Source organism: Nicotiana tomentosiformis, chromosome 6 (genome assembly GCF_000390325.3).
Source record: "Nicotiana tomentosiformis chromosome 6, ASM39032v3, whole genome shotgun sequence".
NCBI classification, from domain to species: domain Eukaryota; kingdom Viridiplantae; phylum Streptophyta; class Magnoliopsida; order Solanales; family Solanaceae; genus Nicotiana; species Nicotiana tomentosiformis.
This window is the reverse complement of record NC_090817.1, coordinates 61,342,600-61,360,900: the sequence shown is the minus strand read 5'-3', so window position 1 is coordinate 61,360,900 and position 18,301 is coordinate 61,342,600. Positions and strand designations below refer to the sequence as shown.

The window sequence follows — 18,301 nt, the reverse complement described above, 5'->3', positions numbered from 1 at the left end:
ATCAAAAAATCTTTGTTTTAGCACCCAAAACTCATTCGGAACCTACCGGACACAAACCATACATACATTTCAATCATAAAACATGTTACGACCTGCTCGCGCACTCAAAACACCAAAAGAGATCGGCTCGACCCAATATTGACCGTGGTTAAACTCCAAATTCTTAACTTAACTAGTCTCTCAACAAATGATCCAAAATACACCCGAGCCCCTCATGACCCTATCCAATCATACAAAAAAGTACAAATAAATTATCCAAATTTATCCAAAGGCTCAAAACCCCCACGGGAACAACACAACAAAAAATTGAGGCTTAAACCGAATGGAATTTCTCTTAAGTTGTTGAATCTTCATTCGTTAAAAAAAGTGTATAAATTACACCTACACACTTCGTATTACTTCCAAACTTTGCACATAAGTTCGATTCAACTATATAGACCTATCCAAAGTCTCGTAACACCAATTGGAGTCCAATACTATCAAAGTCATTTCTTGGTCAAACTTATGAACTCTTAAGTTCTTTAAATTACCAACTTTCGATAAATAGTATAGAATTCTGCTAGGAACCTCCAAAACCAAATCCAAACATACGTGTAAGTCCAAAATCATCATATAAACTTATTGGAACCATCAAAACCCAATTCCGCATCAGTTTATCCAAAAGTCAAACCCTCGTCAACGCTTCCAACTTAAAGCTTCCAAATCGAGAGTCATTTTTTAAATCAATCCAGAACCACTCGAAAATCATAACCGACCATACACGCAAGTCATAATACATCATGTGAAGCTAATCAAAATCTCAGACCAAAAAATGAAATGCTAAATCTCAAAACAACGTGTCCGGTCATTACATTCTCCCCCGCTTAAATATACGTTCGTCCTCGAACGTGCTAAAAGTCATTCCAAAGTCATAAAACCATCTGTATTAGCTCACCATCCACATATCCATGAGTAATCTCATGCCACCACAATCCATCTAAGGCCATTGGCACAACTTGGACTGAAAATCCATTCTTCAACCTTTGCCCATAAACCTTGGTATCAAATCCCAACATGCGGAACTCCTTATAAGATCCGATTCTCGCATATTTACCATGTACAAGTCTCCAAAAGCTGCATCAAGCCATAACTATATCCAAGGATGTACCCACACGATTTACCACATAACACATGTACTCATAGTAATAACTTCCGACCATAATAGTTGCTCATTACTAAAAATGGTACCGGTAATATAAGTCATATCAAATAGAACCGTGTCCCAAACCTCCAGAATACTACAAATGATAAAACAACGTGTAGAAACTCATAATCCCCCACAAATTCAACAAGTCATGGAGCTCTCTTGCCCGGTAAGGATCGTTGCCAAATTATGAGCTAACTAATGACTTTATTCTTCCAAACATGTCTTATCCAAATCCAATTGCTCTAATTCCTGGTCCAATAACCTTATCTTACCTAGTACAAGTTGCCGGATCAACATGCCACACACAATGCTACCTAGAGCCGCATATGACACAATCCACACCCAACAAGCAACAACTCAAATATAACCAATGACAGAAGGAGATCAAAATAAGAGAACTACCCAACAAGTCCAATAGGTACAACCCCAATGGCACCATACTATGCATCCATCCCAGAAGGGAGAAGAAAAACACACAAAATTATCATAAAGAATCACATCCTAACATAATCCTGCTGCGGCACGTACCCGGATCCAAACATATTGATCCACATGGAAAACCCATCGAGCCATAATGCTCACAATCAACAAACACATTCATATCAACAGCAACATGCGAAGTGCATGCTCATAAACATGGAGAAGCAGATAGCACAATATACCATAAACAGGAAAACCATAACCAAGGCGCAATAATCAATTCAACACCCCAAGAGCCATTTCGCTTGAATCTTGCCACAAGGCCTAAATAGAGCCACGTCATGCGTGTGAATAGTCAAGTAGTCTCTCAACTCATTGTAGTATAAGAGGAAACACATGAGCAGACCAGGGCATGAATAACATCCATTCCGCCCGATGATACACCCATAGTAAATGCTGCCCTAGAGCAAGAAAGTTGGATATAGAATATACATTCTCATTAGGCCTACCAATGAGTCCCCAAAACAATTCCGATCATCCCAAAATAGGAAAGTAACCTTCCAAAAGTCCACAGTGACCCAATCCATGACACATACAACCAGCCGTCCAACATTTAACATACATTCATAGTCCGTAACCAAGGAACAGTCTACCTCTGAGAACATCCCATCCCTAAACATGAATCTCCATATATGATCTCCAACTCTCCACTCAAATGACTTAAACATCATTCATACACAATTACCTCATGAGAAATACTCCCATAAATCTTATATGCCACATAGAAAATACTTGAAAACCTGCAGTAAACAACAAACTGATTACTATAATACAAGTCAAGCATCTGCAAATTAATACACAATGTGCCTACCAAAACATCCACCCTTCTTAAGCGATACAAGATACTGCCAACATCCACTTAAACATCTAAAACCTCTCATGTTGTCTAAAACTCATGAACTTTCTTCTGAAACTGAACCACAACATTGTTCATACAATCCCGATGCCTCACGACTCACTCTATCTACCTTGCCATAATACAAAAATACGAGAATCTAACCATCAACCCTGAATCACAAGTGGGATAAACATCATATGTCCGTAGAAGACACCAACCTCAGGCCATGGTTAAAACAATTATAAACTCTTAAAAACCCATTAACACACAACCAATCCATCAGAACTAGATCTATTTAAATCCACCAAGTCACGAAGACTACCAAACCTAAAGTAACTCAAATTGAAATGCTCGCTATGAAAAGACCTTCTACAAATCCAAAGTTATTTATTTCATCTCACTAATATTGCCATGTAAAGTCAATAATAATATAGAAGTATAACAAGTTTCACCACCATCTAATTCAGATCTTAAGTCCTAGCCATGTACAAATTCAAAAATACCTCAAGCACCATATATGAATCATGAACTCATCAGAACCTTCTCGATAGTCCTCCACTCCTCTCCAATCGTTGATGCACAACTAATATGCACCGAACAACTTGTGCTCCACTAGCACATGAATATCATAAAGCAGCACCCAAGCGGTTCCTTTTCCTTGCACTATACATTCACAGCGAATACCAAACTTGAATCATCTCAGGATCTCTATATACCCATAAGGTATAATACACAATGCACCCAGCAATTCCCTTGCTCAAACCTTCCTCGAAGTCATCCTCTCCAAGTCATAACTGATCCACAAATATGCTTCAGTCCAAAACTAAGACAACACATGACCATGGAATCTGATTGTCGATAGTGGACTCCCTCACTTGGCTCGAAGACATAGAACACATCATCCGGTAACCCGCAATACTCTTCCTCTATAATTGACATGATCTCACATTGTTATTCAGCTGAATTCTTCATAAGCTCTTGTCGCACTAGTCATAAAACACCTCAAATCATCTGCCAAGTGCATATTCACCCTCCTGACAGTCATGCCAACTTCCTCCAGTTCTCCAATCTCAAATTGTAGTACATACATCCCACTGGGTAGAAACAAAACTCTTCACAGAAACATTATAAGGATTGCACAGCCTCAGACCCTCCCACATGAGATAACCTACCTGCTTAGCCTCAAACTGGAATCTCTATATGACCATATCATGGTCGTAACCACTATTCAAGATCCCTTAACACATACATAACTCGAGACTGTACAACACATAAAGAGAGAAATCGATTATCCATAGCCCTTTGCATCCCAAGCAAATTCTTCTTTTCACATCCAAACCATCTAAGTTTAGTCATCAATCACATAATACATAGTTATCTCACAACTCATTAAGCCATCAATCCCACACCTCGGGACACTACTAGACATATAAGCCCAAATACACATACGCACACAACTGAAACTACCAAGCCCAAGCTGCGGTCTGAACCTAGCCTCAAGTCTTCCAGACTAGCCTAACTCTATAACATAGAAAACACTTCTCGCACCTTATCCACGACATCATAAGTGGTCGGTGTACAGTTGATACCGGGTATTTAACATCACATACAAGTCACCGCGAGATGCCTATAGTCTCTTGATGATAAGTATGGGCGTTATCATACTGATCCGCTAGACTCTACTAGACACCGCTCATGACTCGTAGTATCTATGAACTTAAAGATCTGATACCAACTGGTCACGATCCAAAATTCACCTAGTCGTGTTGGCGCCTAACACCAAAATGCTAGGTAAGCCAAACATAGAATAATTTAACACAAGTGATAGTACAAGTCATGAGCCACTAAAATTTAGAGTTACAAAGCTGGTACGAAAATAAATGTAATATCTGTCAGGAATATACATGAACAAAAGTACAAATCCTAAGCCACAAAGAACAAGTGGTAGCCATAACCAGAATGCAAGTACATCTTCAATCATCAACAAAAGCTCTCCTGCAAAATCTGCATGCAAGGTGAAGAAGTGTTGTATGAGTAGAACTGACCCTATGTACTCAGTAAGTATACAAACTAACCTCAGTGAAGTAGTGAAGACGTCTCAGGTCAAAAATACTCACTATAGATATAACTTGCACAACTAAAAACATATATGTGTAACCAAAAATAGTATCAAAGTCTAAACATGAAATAAAGGTACCACTAAGCAGTGCACATAGAGAAGATGTGTGTCGTTCTCTTAACAATTCATCATATTAAGAAATTATGCTTTTGATATAATAAATCCTCAACAATTGCATATAGAGGAGATATGCATAGGTACTGTTCCATTTTAACAACACAACATATGGAGAAGATATGTGTCTAATTAAATCCTCAAAGCTTGAATATAGTGAATATATGCGTAAAATATCGAATAATACTCTCACTGTTGCATATAGAGAAGATATGCATGGAATACCAAATAATCCTTCAACAAGTGCATATAGAGAATATATGCTTGGAATATCAGTTAATCCTTTAATAGTCGAATATAGGGAAGATATGCATATAGAGATGATATGCATGAAATATCAATTAATCCTTCAACAATTGAATATAGGGAAGATATGCATGATTAATCAAGTAAAATCACACGGATTCACATATAGTGAAGATATGTATCGTGTGTCATCTCATCAAGTTAGATAGCATATAGAGAAGATATGCAGTAAAAAAATGTATACATCCAAGGAGTTTGCAAATAGAGAAGAGATGCAAAGTCCAACCAAGGATCACTTTTCCATAACCACGTCAACCAGAAACCCATCGGTTTCTCACAACCTGCATGGACACCATCAAGAGAGAAACATGAGAGGGTGACCCTAGGGGGTGGATCCTTATCTACACCCTACACGGACAACTCACCTGTTGCACGAACAACTCACGTGCCAATAATAACAGCCACACAGACAACTCATGTGCCATAATCATAATGCCACACTGATAACTCACGTGCCAAATAACTCATCCCCCACGGACCACTCACGTACTGCCAATCCAGTCCATCACATAGAAGTCATACACAAGAATACATGTATACGAATAACGAATATCAAATCACATACTCAATGACTGAAGAAGATAACATGCTAAGGTGTATTGATATGCAAGTGTACAACTACAACTTGAATAAGGTGGATAGGCCATGCAACATCAAACACCATGCTCAACAGGATATCTCTAATATATTTCACAGAGTTCACGTAGTTATACAAACATATTAAGCATGATAGCATGAAGCACAGTAATCAAATCGAGGCATAGTACAGCCTAAACACTACTCCTATCATGAATCATATATAGTATATGTTTATACACTCGTCACCTCGCGTATACGTTGCTTACACATGTTTCAATTCGACAAACAAAGTCACATCCTAAGGGTTATTCTCTCAGCAATATTAGGCAAGATACTTACCTTAAATAAGCCAAACCAATAATCTAAAAAAACCCTCCCACTCTAATAGACCTCTAAATGGCTCGTATCTATCCAAAAATAACTCAATAACATCAAACAAAGCTATAGGAAACAACCTCATATAATAAAACTTTCATCTTTTTACACATATACAAGGTCAACAAAAAAGTCAACCAGGGCTCGCACCCCGGAACCCGACCAAACTCCCAAATCTCTAACACCCATTCCAATACGAGTCCAAATATACAGTTTTCAACCAAAACGAAATCTAAATCGGGGTTCAAATCTCTATTTTTCACTTTCGAAAATGTTTTGGCAAAGCCCCAAAATACACTTTCTTAACTTTAAAGTCAAAACCCTCATTCTTCTTTAATATTCCTTGATTTAGGGTCAAAATCAATGATAGATTCATGTTATAATCACAAATTCGAGTTAGGTTTACTTATCCTAATGAAGTATATTAAAACTCCCTCCAAAATCGGCTCTTCCCGAGCTCCAAAACTTTGTGAGAAAAAGTAACTAAATTATGAAATAAGTAAAAAAACTTTTGTCTTAACTCCAAAGATTTCTTAACTTTTGTCTTGCTCGTAACTTGATATTTTGTTATCGTTTTAGGCTCCCATTGATTTTGTAATTGTACTTCCTTGTGTTTTCATTCATTTTATTGAGAGGGTGTTTAGTCATTCGTACTAGTACTATTCCATATGCACTAACATCCCTTTTGCCGGGGGCGCTGCATCTTTAATGGATGCAGGTGGTTCCACAGTACACGGCTTTGATCATTGATAGCGGTACACCCTCTTCCCAGCTGACTTGGTGAGCCCCACTTCATATCGGGGTCATATATCTTTTGTTCCTTGTGTATTATGTTTGGATGTATAGCCGGGGCCTTATTGCCGTCACTATCATCATACTATTTTGTATCTATTAGTGGCTCCATAGATATAGTGTGGGTGGTATATTGGTGTTGGGGAAGTCAAACTAGTAATGTTGTATTTGTATCACACGTTCCACTTCAAACTATGAAATTGGATGTATTTTAAACTTTATAAATGTTTCCCACTATAGGGGCTATAGTGCGCCAGTTTTTGCAGGGCCTTAGCCCCTTGGTTATCAATGAGGCCGCTATAACTGCCTTGAATTCTGATATGAACTATGGGAAGATGGTGGCATTTGCTCAAGCTATAGAGAATCGTAAGTTAAAAAATATAATGGATCGAGATTGTAGCATCAAGGCCCGGTCCACGGGCAACTTTGGTATTTCATTTGGTGGTGGTTGTTGTAGGTCAGCATTCAGGGGAGGGTCATCAGGGCCATCCTAGTCTTTTACTCAGTCTTCAGTGAGTACACCGCCATCAAGGCTCAGTCAATAGCAGTGGAGTCGTTAGGGCATTTGGGGATCCTACCAGCATGGTCGGCCTGGTGGGAGATTCCAGCAGCAGCGGAGGCCCCCATGCCTTAGGTTTGGAAAGATGCACTTGGGAATCTACTACATGGACCTACCCAGACGCACCGAATCTCTTTGTAAGAAAGAAGGACGGGTCACTAAGAATGTGCATTAACTATCGGCAACTCAACAAGGCCACAATAAAAAATAAGTACTCACTGCCAAGGATATATGACTTGTTTGATCAATTGCAGGGTGCTAAGAACTTCTCCAAGATTGATTTAAGATTCAGGTATCACCAATTGAAGATCAGGGGGCAGGATATTCCAAAAACAACTTTCAGGACCCGGTATGGGCACTTTGAATTCCTGGTAATGTCTTTTGGGCTAACAAATGGCCCCGCAACTTTCATGGATCTTATGAATAGAGTCTTCAAGCCTTTTATTGAATCATTCATGATAGTGTTTATTGATGATATCCTTGTATATTCGCAAAGTCGAGAGGACCATGCCGATCAACTCAGGGCAGTTCTACAGACCCTATATCAGCACAAGTTGTATGCAAAGTTTTCGAAATGTGAATCTTGGCTTGAATTTTTCACGTTCTTGGGTCATGTCATCTCTAGAGAAGGAATTAAGGTTGATCCTCAAAAGATTGCACCTGTGAAGAATTGGCCTAGACCTACAGCTCCATCAAAGATTTACAGTTTCTTAGGCTTTGCGGGGTATTATAGAAAATTTGTGGAGGGGTTTCCTACTCTTGCCTCTTTGTTGACTAAATTGACGCATAAGGCAATTAAGTTACAATGGTCATATGCTTGTGAAAGAAGCTTCCAAGAGTTGAAATCAAGATTGACTACGGTATCGGTGTTGACTCTACTAGAGGGTACATAAGGGTTTGTGGAATATTGTGATGCTTCAAGGATCGGACTTGGGTGTGTATTAATGCAACATGGCAAGGTGATAGCTTATGCTTCTAGGCAACTCAAGAATTATAAAATGAACTATCCAACGCATGACTTAGAGCTTGTGGCTGTGGTAGTTGGATTGAAGATTTGGCGTCATTATTTGTATGTGGTCCATGTGGATATATTCACGAACCATAAGAGCCTTCAATATATTTTCAAACAGAAGGAATTGAATCTGAGGTAGAGAAGATGGCTTGAGTTACTCAAGGAATATGACATCGATATCCTATATCAACCGGGGAAGGCTAATGCTGTGGCGAATGCTCTTAGCTAGAAATCTATGGGAATTTTGGCTCACTTGGAGGCATATCAAAGGCCGTTGTCCAAGAAGGTTCATGGGTTGGCTAGTTTGGGAGTTCGTCTTGTGGATTCTCGTGAAGGAGGGGTGATTGTGCAAAATAGGGTCGAATTATCGCTTGTAGTGGAGGTCAAAGAGAAGCAGTACAACGGTCCATTGTTGGTACAATTGAAGGAGGGGATTCATAAACATAAGACCATGGCCTTTTCTCTTGGCATGGATGATGATACACTAAGGTACCAAGGGCGACTATGTGTTTCAAATATAGATGGTCTCCGGGAAAGAATCATGACCGAGGCTCACACTTCTAGGTATTTCATGCTCCCGGGCTCTACAAAGATGTATCATTATCTTAGGAAAGTCTACTGGTGGAATAATATGTAGAGGAATGTAGCGGACTTTGTGGCAAGATGTCCAAATTGTCAGCAAGTCAAGGCCGAGCACCAAAGGCCTGGTGGGTTGGCACAGAACATAGAAATTCTAATGTGGAAGTGGGAGATGATAAATATGGACTTTGTGGTGGGACTACCTCACACGCCTCGTAAGTATGACTCGATTTTGACGATTGTGGATTGACTCACAAAATCAGCTCACTTCTTACCTGTTAAGGCTACCGACACAACAAAACAATATGCTCAGTTGTATATCAAGGAAATAGTCAGGTTGCATGGCACTCCAGTTTCTATTATCTCAAATCGAGGGGCACAGTTCACGGCTAATGTTTGGAAGCAATTTCAGCAAGGTTTGGGTACTCAGGTGAATCTTAGTACAACCTTTCACCCACAGACTAACGGGAAGGCAAAGCGGACTATTCAGAGACTTGAGGATATGTTGAGCGCTTGTGTTCTTGACTTCAAGGGTAGCTCGGATGATCATTTTCCATGAATAAAGTTTGACTACAATAACAGTTATCATGCTAGCATTCAGATGGCACGTCCGAGGCTTTATATGGTAGGAGATATAGATTTCCCATTGGATGTTTTGATATTTAGGAAGCAGAGTTGATAGGGCCAGACCTCGTGCATCAGGCTATATAGAAGGCTAAGATCATTACAGAATGGTTGAAAACTACTCAGAGTCATCAAAAGTCCTATTCATATGTGCGTCACAAGGATTTGGAGTTTAAAGATGATGATTGGGTACTGTTGAAGGTTTACCCCATGAAGGGTATAATGTTGTTTGGTAAGAAATGAAAGTTGTGTCCGAGTTATGTAGGACCGTACAAAGTCATTCAGAGGATTGGTCGGGTGGCTTACAAGCTTGAACTACCTCCTGAGATGTCTTTAGTGCACCCGGTGTTCCATGTATCCATGTTGAAGAAGGGGGTTGGAGATCCGTCGCTTATTGTTCCACTTGAGGCTATTGAGGTTAACGAGGAATTGACATATGAAGAAATTCCAGTCACCATTCTTCATAGGCAAGTCCGTATGCTAAGAAATAAAGAAATTTCCTCCGTGAAAATACTATGGCAAAACCAACAGATTGAAGAGGCCACCTGGGAGGACGAGGAAGAGATCAAGAAGAAGTACCCTCATTTGTTTGAATAGTTATCTAATTGATTCTATGAAATTGTTCCCTGTGAATTATGTATCATTTGTACAGTTGATGTTAAGGGTGTTCCTTTTTGGTAATATACTACTCTTGAGGCCACCGTTGGCGTTGTTTTTATGTTATGTATCGTCGTTGGTTCATATATATGTTGTTAGGGTTGGTTTCTGGGATTCTCTGACAGGTGGATAGGCCCAGTTACAGAGGAAACTCTAGAGAAGTTTTTGGAAATTTAAGGATTTAGTCAAAAATTTGGAACTGCTGGTGTGTGGAATAACAGCTGATTCACATTTGTTTCTAATGGAGGATTTTGACCCTCATTCGAGGACGAATGATCTTAAGTGGGGGAGGATGTAAGGCCCTATAAAGTTTTACCTAAAACCCGGGTTTCGTGATGCCAAGCTAGACTTATGTGTTGATGATTGTAGATAAGATCACGGTCAAGTGTGGAGATAAGATCGTATCCAGATTATTCAACGATGAAGGATTCGAGGTCAACATCTATCCTTTCTATACTCTTAGGGAGTTAGGCATCAATAGAGGGAAAATTCAGGAGAGTTACGTAAAGGTCGGATTCAATGGTTCACCAAAGAATGTCGTTGGAGAAATCCATTTGGCATTGCAGATCGCCCCGGTTGAATTTTCAATTTTATTTCAAGTCATGCATGTCTCATCTTCCTACAACATATTGCTAGGAAGACCAAGGATCCACATGGCAGGATAAGTACCTTCCACCTTACATTAGCGCATGAAGTTCGAAGGGTATTGGCAAGAAGTTGTGGTTTGGAGAGTGGAACAACCTTGATTATTTTAAACCTTCAGCTCCCTTCATAGAAGAATTAGATGGAGTCACTTTTCATATGGTAGAAGTTGTGCAAGCAGTAAAGACGGATGGAAACAAGGGGTCTGGTATGATCAAGGAATCACAAGGATTATAGATAGCTATCAGAGAAATGGTGAAATATGGTTATAAGCTAGGTCTGGAATGGGCACAAAATCTAATGGGATAACCGACCAGTTGAAGCAAAAAAAGGTGTCGTCGGTCTGGGTTACGATCATGCACTTGAGAAAACTCGTACTGCCAAAACTGGAAATAGACCATTTGTGCCAGAACAAGTCCCAAGCCTAGGTCAAAGCTCTACACTAAGATGTCATAGAAGAAATAGAGAATCTATTTATAACAATGATCGAGGAATACTGTGGTGAAGTTGATATCAAGACACCGACCATTCGAGATGCTGAACCAGGAGAGATCTTGCAGAACTGGACCGTCTGCCCATCCCTTGTTTAGTGGGAGTCTTTTTAGTGTGGAAGTGTAGTTAATTTCTCTTTATTTGAAAATTACATGATGAATTGAGGATTTAATCAGGCATATACTCTTTTGTCACTTGTCTCTTTTCGAAGGCACTAACCTTCCTTTAATGAAATAACATTTTTATTTTCCTTTAAATTTTCGTAAATATGTTAATTTCTTCTTAAATATGCTCACCTCTCTTTTCAGCAATCAAGCTAATAATAAAAACAGCGTTCTACGATCATGACATGTAACGAAACCATAGAAAAAAGCATGAGTGACGAGCAGGATTTTGAAGAATATGACAAAAGTGTGATGCCCGAAAACCTGCCGCAATAGATCGAGCACCTTATAAGGTCAAAAGAAGCCAAATTTGGAAGAAACAGAAGTGGTAAACTTAGGGGATGAAGAAACAATAAAAGAAACCCGAGTTAGAATACACTTGGAAGCAGAAAAAAATGCGAATTTGTTGAATTGCTTAAATAGTACGTTGATGTGTTCGCTTGGTCATACGACGATATGCTTGAATTACTTATCAATATCGTCGCACATAGGTTATGTAAGGCCCCTTAAAATTTCACCTAAAATCCGATGTTTCGTGATGCCAAGTTAGACTTATGTGCTGATGATTGAAGAGATTCTTCGCGGTGAGCAAGCTCGCCGCGATACAGACTTTTTGGGTTGAACATCGCATTAGAGAGTTGAAGAAACTTTTTGGCAGAGTAGGGCATTTTTGCGGTCCAATATACAGTCGCAGAACTAATATGCGGACCGCAGAGCTGATCTGTGGACCGCAGATCTGCCGTAGAGTGAAGAAGAGAACTGGAAAAATTTGGGATGAAATTTTTGCGGTCAATTATGCAGCCGCATAATCCTTTCGCGGGCCGCACATTCGTCGCAAAAGCCAACATGCAAAATTTCAGAAGGAGGTTCTGCGGTCCATTATCCGACCTGCAAACCTGTTTTGCGGTCTGGTCTACGACCGCAGACCCGACTTCATAGAGTTTAACTTTTTAAAATTTAACCTGATCCCAATTTTATAAAAACAACTTCTTGGGTATTTTGGCTGGTCCTAACTGATATTTAGAGAGAGGGGAGTGGTCTAGAGTGAGAGGGGAAGTTCCTAAGGTTATTATTTACCAATACTTGCTCAAGTCTTGAAGAATTCACAAGAAAAAGTCACAAAGTCTTCATCCAAGAGGTAAGGTTCCATACCCTAGTCTTCAATTTCGAGTTTGGGGTAGAAGATGTGTAAGGGGGAGTGTAATTCTTAGTTGTGGGGGGTGTTATCTAAGCATGCATGTACCAACAAAGTTGTAGGAAGGTTGCTGAGCTAGAAAAAGGTAGATATTGGGTTGGGAATGAAGGAATCCATCATAGGAGGACCTTGAAACCTTAATGCACACCTAGTGTTTGATAAAATGCTTAAATGAGCTGGAACTATGAACCTCTTTTTAATTTGTGTTCAATTTTGCTATATCTCTAAATATATCGGAGTGGCTAAGAATTCCGGAACATCGTAGTAATTTAAAAAGCTCGAGGTGAGGTATGTTGTCTAAACCTCTCTTTTAGAATTGAACCCCACAATGTCCTTGTATGTCCCGAGTTGCTCATTATAAATTGATTATTACGAATAAGCCTTATATCAAAATATATATATATTCAATAAGTATTCTAAATGTTCTTGTTATGTTATGTTCTATTTGAAAATGTGCTCGAAGCATGGTTTGCATATCTAAATGTTATAACTTCAAGTCGTGATTCAAATGAATGCTATTATGCCAAATTGTGTAAGATGTCTCAATGTGCTTAACATTGTTATTTTCTCATATGTGGACTTAAAGTCTCGAATAGAAATGCTTTGTTGTTTATGATCCGTGATGATATTTGAAAGTGAAAGATATAAACATGAAATATGAAGTACGGCCAACGTGCCAAGAGTGACATTGGTGCCAATAAAATGAATGTTATATAAAATATAATGAAATGAGTTGTCCATCCTTTAAATAAATAAACACCCTGGTAGTATCGTTAGTCACTGAGGAAGGGTAGGTTGAAATAACCTAACCCCGACACTACACGTGCCGGTGTAGGAGTGAATTGTGATTGTACCTCTTTATTGGGATGAGATTGATGTGATGAGAATATTTCCTTTTATTGGGATAAGATAATTGTTAGAAAAGGGCAATATTGATCCACACGACATTGTGGTGAGATGGCCTAGCCGGTCGGGTCGTGATCGGACGCCATGCCGCATACATGGTGGTGATTGTGCTTGCAATTATGATTGAAACAATGATTGAGATTAAGATAATGGTTGTGATTATGGTTGATGTCTTTATGTGAGACAGCCTAGCTAATCGGGCCATGATTGGACTCCGTGCTAAGATCTCCCTACCTAAAATATGGAAATTTACTTGAAAACTTGTCTTGCTCCTAACTTGATGTTTTGGTATCGTTTTAGGCTCCCATTGATTTTGTGATTATACATCCTTGTGTTATCATTCGTTCTATTGAGAGGGTGTTTAGTCATTCATAAATATACTATTCCATATGTACTAACGTCTTTTTTACCGGGGGCACTGCATCTTTAATGGATGCAGGTGGTTGCACAGTAGGTGGCTTTGATCATTGATAGCGGTACACCCTCTTCCCAGCTGACTTAGTGAGCCCCACTTCATATCGGGGTCGTATATATTTTGTTCCTTGTGTATTATGTTTGGAGGTATAGCAGGGTCTTGTTGTCGGCACTATCATCGTACTCTTTTGAATCTAATAGAGGCTCCGTAGACATAGTGTGGGTTGTATGTTGGTGTTGGGGAAGTCAAACTAGTAATGTTGTATTTGTATCACACGTTCCACTTCAAACTATGAAAGTGTATGCATTTTCAACTTTATAAATGATGTAACTAATGATAAGGAATCAATGTTGTTCACATGATCTAACCCATTGTCTAATTAATGAAATAGATCTTTCTTTTATTCATGAGTGAGTTCAGGTAGAAGGCGTTGTACAGGCTTGCTCGGCCGGGTTATCTCGGTTGAGCACCGATCTCGCTCCCTGAGGTCGGGGCATGAAAGATTACCAATCAACCCTGCGTTTCTGCTAGTCAAGTAAAAACCGAGGAAGTTTAAACTTGATTTGAATCAAATCAAAGAAAATGTCGTAAGAGTAACAAACTGCCCCATGTGGTTGGCCAACATCATTCCAGTACCAAAGAAAGATGGAAAGATCAGGATATGCGTGGATTATCAGGATCTCAATAAAGCTAGCCCTAAGGACGACATTCCTCTCCCGAACATCCACATACTCCTTGACAATTGTATGAAACATGAGTTGTAGTCATTTATTTATTGTTTCATAGGGTATCACCTCATGAATCAAGACGACATGGAAAAGACAGCATTCACTACACCATGGGGAGTTTACTGCTATTGTGAAATGTCGTTTGATCTCAAGAATACCGGCACAAATTACATGAGGGCTATGCCCACTCTTTTTTCATGACATGATTCATAAACATATTTAGGTATATATGGATTGCACCATCATCAAATCACAAATGAGCGGATCATCCAACCGACTTGCAAAAGTTCTTCAAAATGTTGCGAAGGTACGACCTGAAGCTAAATCTTGCAAAATGCGTATTTGTGGTTCATGCCAGAAAATTACTCGAATTTATCATCAGCAAAAAAGGAATACGAGTTGGATCTCCAAGATTAAAGCAATCCAAGACTTGCCTCCTCCAAAGAACAAAAATGATGTGATAAGCTTCCTCGGAAAGCTTAACTACATCAGTCAATTCATAGCACAGTCAACTGTGTTCTGTGAACCCATTGTCAAGCTACTAAACAAGGATGTTTCTACAAAATGTAATGCAATGCATAGAATAACACAAAATCTCACACACACATGGCACATAACTGACTGACGATCGGATTCATCAAGACACTCTAGTCAAAGCAGTGAAGAATAGTTAAAATCAAACAATTTAAGGTACTTATACAAGAGTAAAATACTGAGTCTAAGCGTCACACTAAAGCACTCACACTATTATCAAAGTATAATAGAGTTAAGAGATATTGCCTTCCATCTAAACCATAGTACAATGCTTCCTACTCTTAAAAAAATAAAAACTAACTACACCTAGTTCAAATAAAACCCGTGGAAAAGAACCGCGTCACAAAGAAATATTAAGAGGGACTTGTTACACTACCTAACAAAAGAAAATCTTTTTGTCTTTTTCTTTCGACTTTAATCCCTCAAGAAACGTGTCGAATAATATCCATCGTAGGGAAAGATAAAATTTTAAAATACATACATTCAATTTTTATGTTTTATCCAATTATTTTCTATCTCTAACTACTACAACTAAAAAAAAGAAAACTAATATACATACATACAAATATCCCCCACCCCACACTTTAAGTTTTGGCATGTCCCTATGACGCACAATTAAAAAGCATAAAGTAAAGGAAACTTCCTTGAACATCTAGTCGGGGTCTGAATCGAAGTCGGGCTTCATTTGGAGTCCGGCCACTGATTTGCTTCTTTAGATACTTATCATGAATTGTAACTATCTCATTTGGAGTCTTCTTCTTCAACGGGCCTCCAGCTGCATTGCTCAGTGTTCTACGCGAGGCCGGTGTCAATCCATCCTAAAAGTCCTGGCAGAAGTTATGTTTCTGGCAGAAGTTATGTCAATCCATCCTAAAAGTCCTTAAACCTCTCCAATGCTTCAAAAACTGTTTTCGTATCTTTCTGGCAGAAGTTATGGATTTCTCTTCTAAACTTGCTAGTCTTAGCTGTGGAGAAATATTTATCAAGGAATTTTCTGGTCATCTCCTCCCATGTTCTAATCGAACCCATGGGTAAGCTTCAAAGCCATTGTTTTGCATCATCTTTAAGAGAAAGGGGGAATGCCCTTAAATACAGTGCATCTTTTGACACACCATTGTATTGAAAGGTGTTCATAATCTCCTCGAAGTCCATTAGATGTGTGTTTGATCTTCATTTGGCTTCCCTCTGCAGACACAACAATTCTGAAGGGTTTGAAGCAACCCTTGCTTCAACTCAAAATTGGTAGCTGCAATTGGAGGTGGTCTAAAACTTGATAAGCCTTGATTGTAGACTAGTCTCGCATAATCGCCCAGTGGTCTCCCAGGCATGGGAGCTATATTTCTGAACTGGTCTGCAGCCAAGGGTTGATTTTGCGCAATTCTCCGACCCTTCTCATGCAACCAAATCTACATTACCATCACCGTTTCCGGCCATAGTTTCTTTGGTTGAGGATTGCCCAACCTTTTATGATGTCTCGATGAGATTTCTTTCTTTCCTCAACTGTCACAATTGTTTTTCAATTTTTGGCTCGTATGGTAGCACTTCCTTCGCAGAGGAATGGAGCCCAACTTTGACTCAGACCCCGACTAGATGTTTAGGGAAGTTTCCTTTACCTTATGCTTTTTAATTGTGTATCATGGGGACATGCCACAACTTAAAGTGTGGGGTAGGGGATATTTGTATGTATGTATATTAGTTTTGTTTTTGTTAGTTGTAGAAGTTAGAGAAAAAAAATAATTGGGAAAAACATAAAAATTGAATGTATGTATTTTAAAATTTTTGATTTTTTCCTACGATGGATATCATTCGATAGGTTTCTTGAGGGATTAAAGTCGGAAGAAAAAGACAAAAAAAATTTCTTTTGTTAGGTAGTGTAACAAGTCCCCCTTGGTTTTTCTTTGTGCCGCGGTTCATTTTCAATGGTTTTATTTGTATCGGGTGTAGTTTGTTTTTATTTTTGTTAGGACTTGGAAACCTTGTGCTATGGGTCATATGGAAGGCAATATCTCTTGACTCTATTATACTTTGATAATAGTGTGAGTGCTTTAGTGTGACACTTAGGCTCAGTTTTTGACTCTTGTATAAGTACCTTAAATTGTTTGATTTTAACTTTGCTTAACTGCTTTGACTAGAGTGTCTTGATGAGTCTGATCCTGAGTGAGTTATGTGCCATGTGTATGTGAGGTTTTGGGTTATTCCATGCGTTGCATTAGATGTCTAGAACTTGCCTTGGGTGTTTGCAAAGCAAAAATAGTAGTTGTATTAAGTCATGGAAGTGATATAGGCATTTCTTTGTTGAGCCAGTTATATGCTTTTACCCAACTAATTGTTATATATCGTAGTTAATCTTTTTGAGCCTGTAATGTTATTTCTTTGGCAACCACATTACGAGCCTTACCCATTTGTTCGAATTGACCATCTATTTGAACTTTTTACCTCTCATGAGCACTTGAATTTGTTATGAACTTTGTAAAAGTGAAGTGTGGGGTGGTTGGTTTGGCTTTTGAGTGGAACTATTGAAATACAGAGAAAGGTGCAATGTTTTGAAAAATAAAGAGCTACATGAATTGAAAAATAAAGAAAATATAATTGTATGATTGTGAAAAATATTCCTTGATAGTGGTAACTTGATGTAATTGTGCTTAAAAAGTAGGGAGTTAATGTATATTGATGTGAAGGTGGAGTTATGGCTTGACATAAGTATGGGGTTTTGAATGGTAAATTATATGTATTAAAGTGCTTAGGGAGGTGTAGTCACTCTTATATCCAAATGTATCCTACCCATCCCGTATCCTACATTTCAACTGGTTAAAGTCCTACTTGATCCTTGACTGAATATGCTGAATTAGTAGAGTAGTACACTACAAGCAAGCTTATGGTATGTCTTTTTGTGATACATGAATGTTTTTGCTGAGAGTGAGCGAATTCTTTCTATTTTTAGTTCCTAATTGCTCTTAATTTCAATTGTGTGTGAAACTACTCTCTATTGTTGTGTGAGGGCACTT

At 38.8% G+C, this 18,301-nt stretch overlaps 1 non-coding gene across 1 annotated transcript; it reads left to right on the top strand.

Annotated features, from left to right (window-relative positions):
• The first annotated feature begins 16,148 nt into the window (after positions 1-16,148).
• Positions 16,149-16,250, top strand: LOC117277018 (small nucleolar RNA R71). The gene has a single exon (XR_004507285.1). It is a non-coding gene; the product is annotated as a small nucleolar RNA R71 (small nucleolar RNA).
• Positions 16,251-18,301: the final 2,051 nt, after the last annotated feature.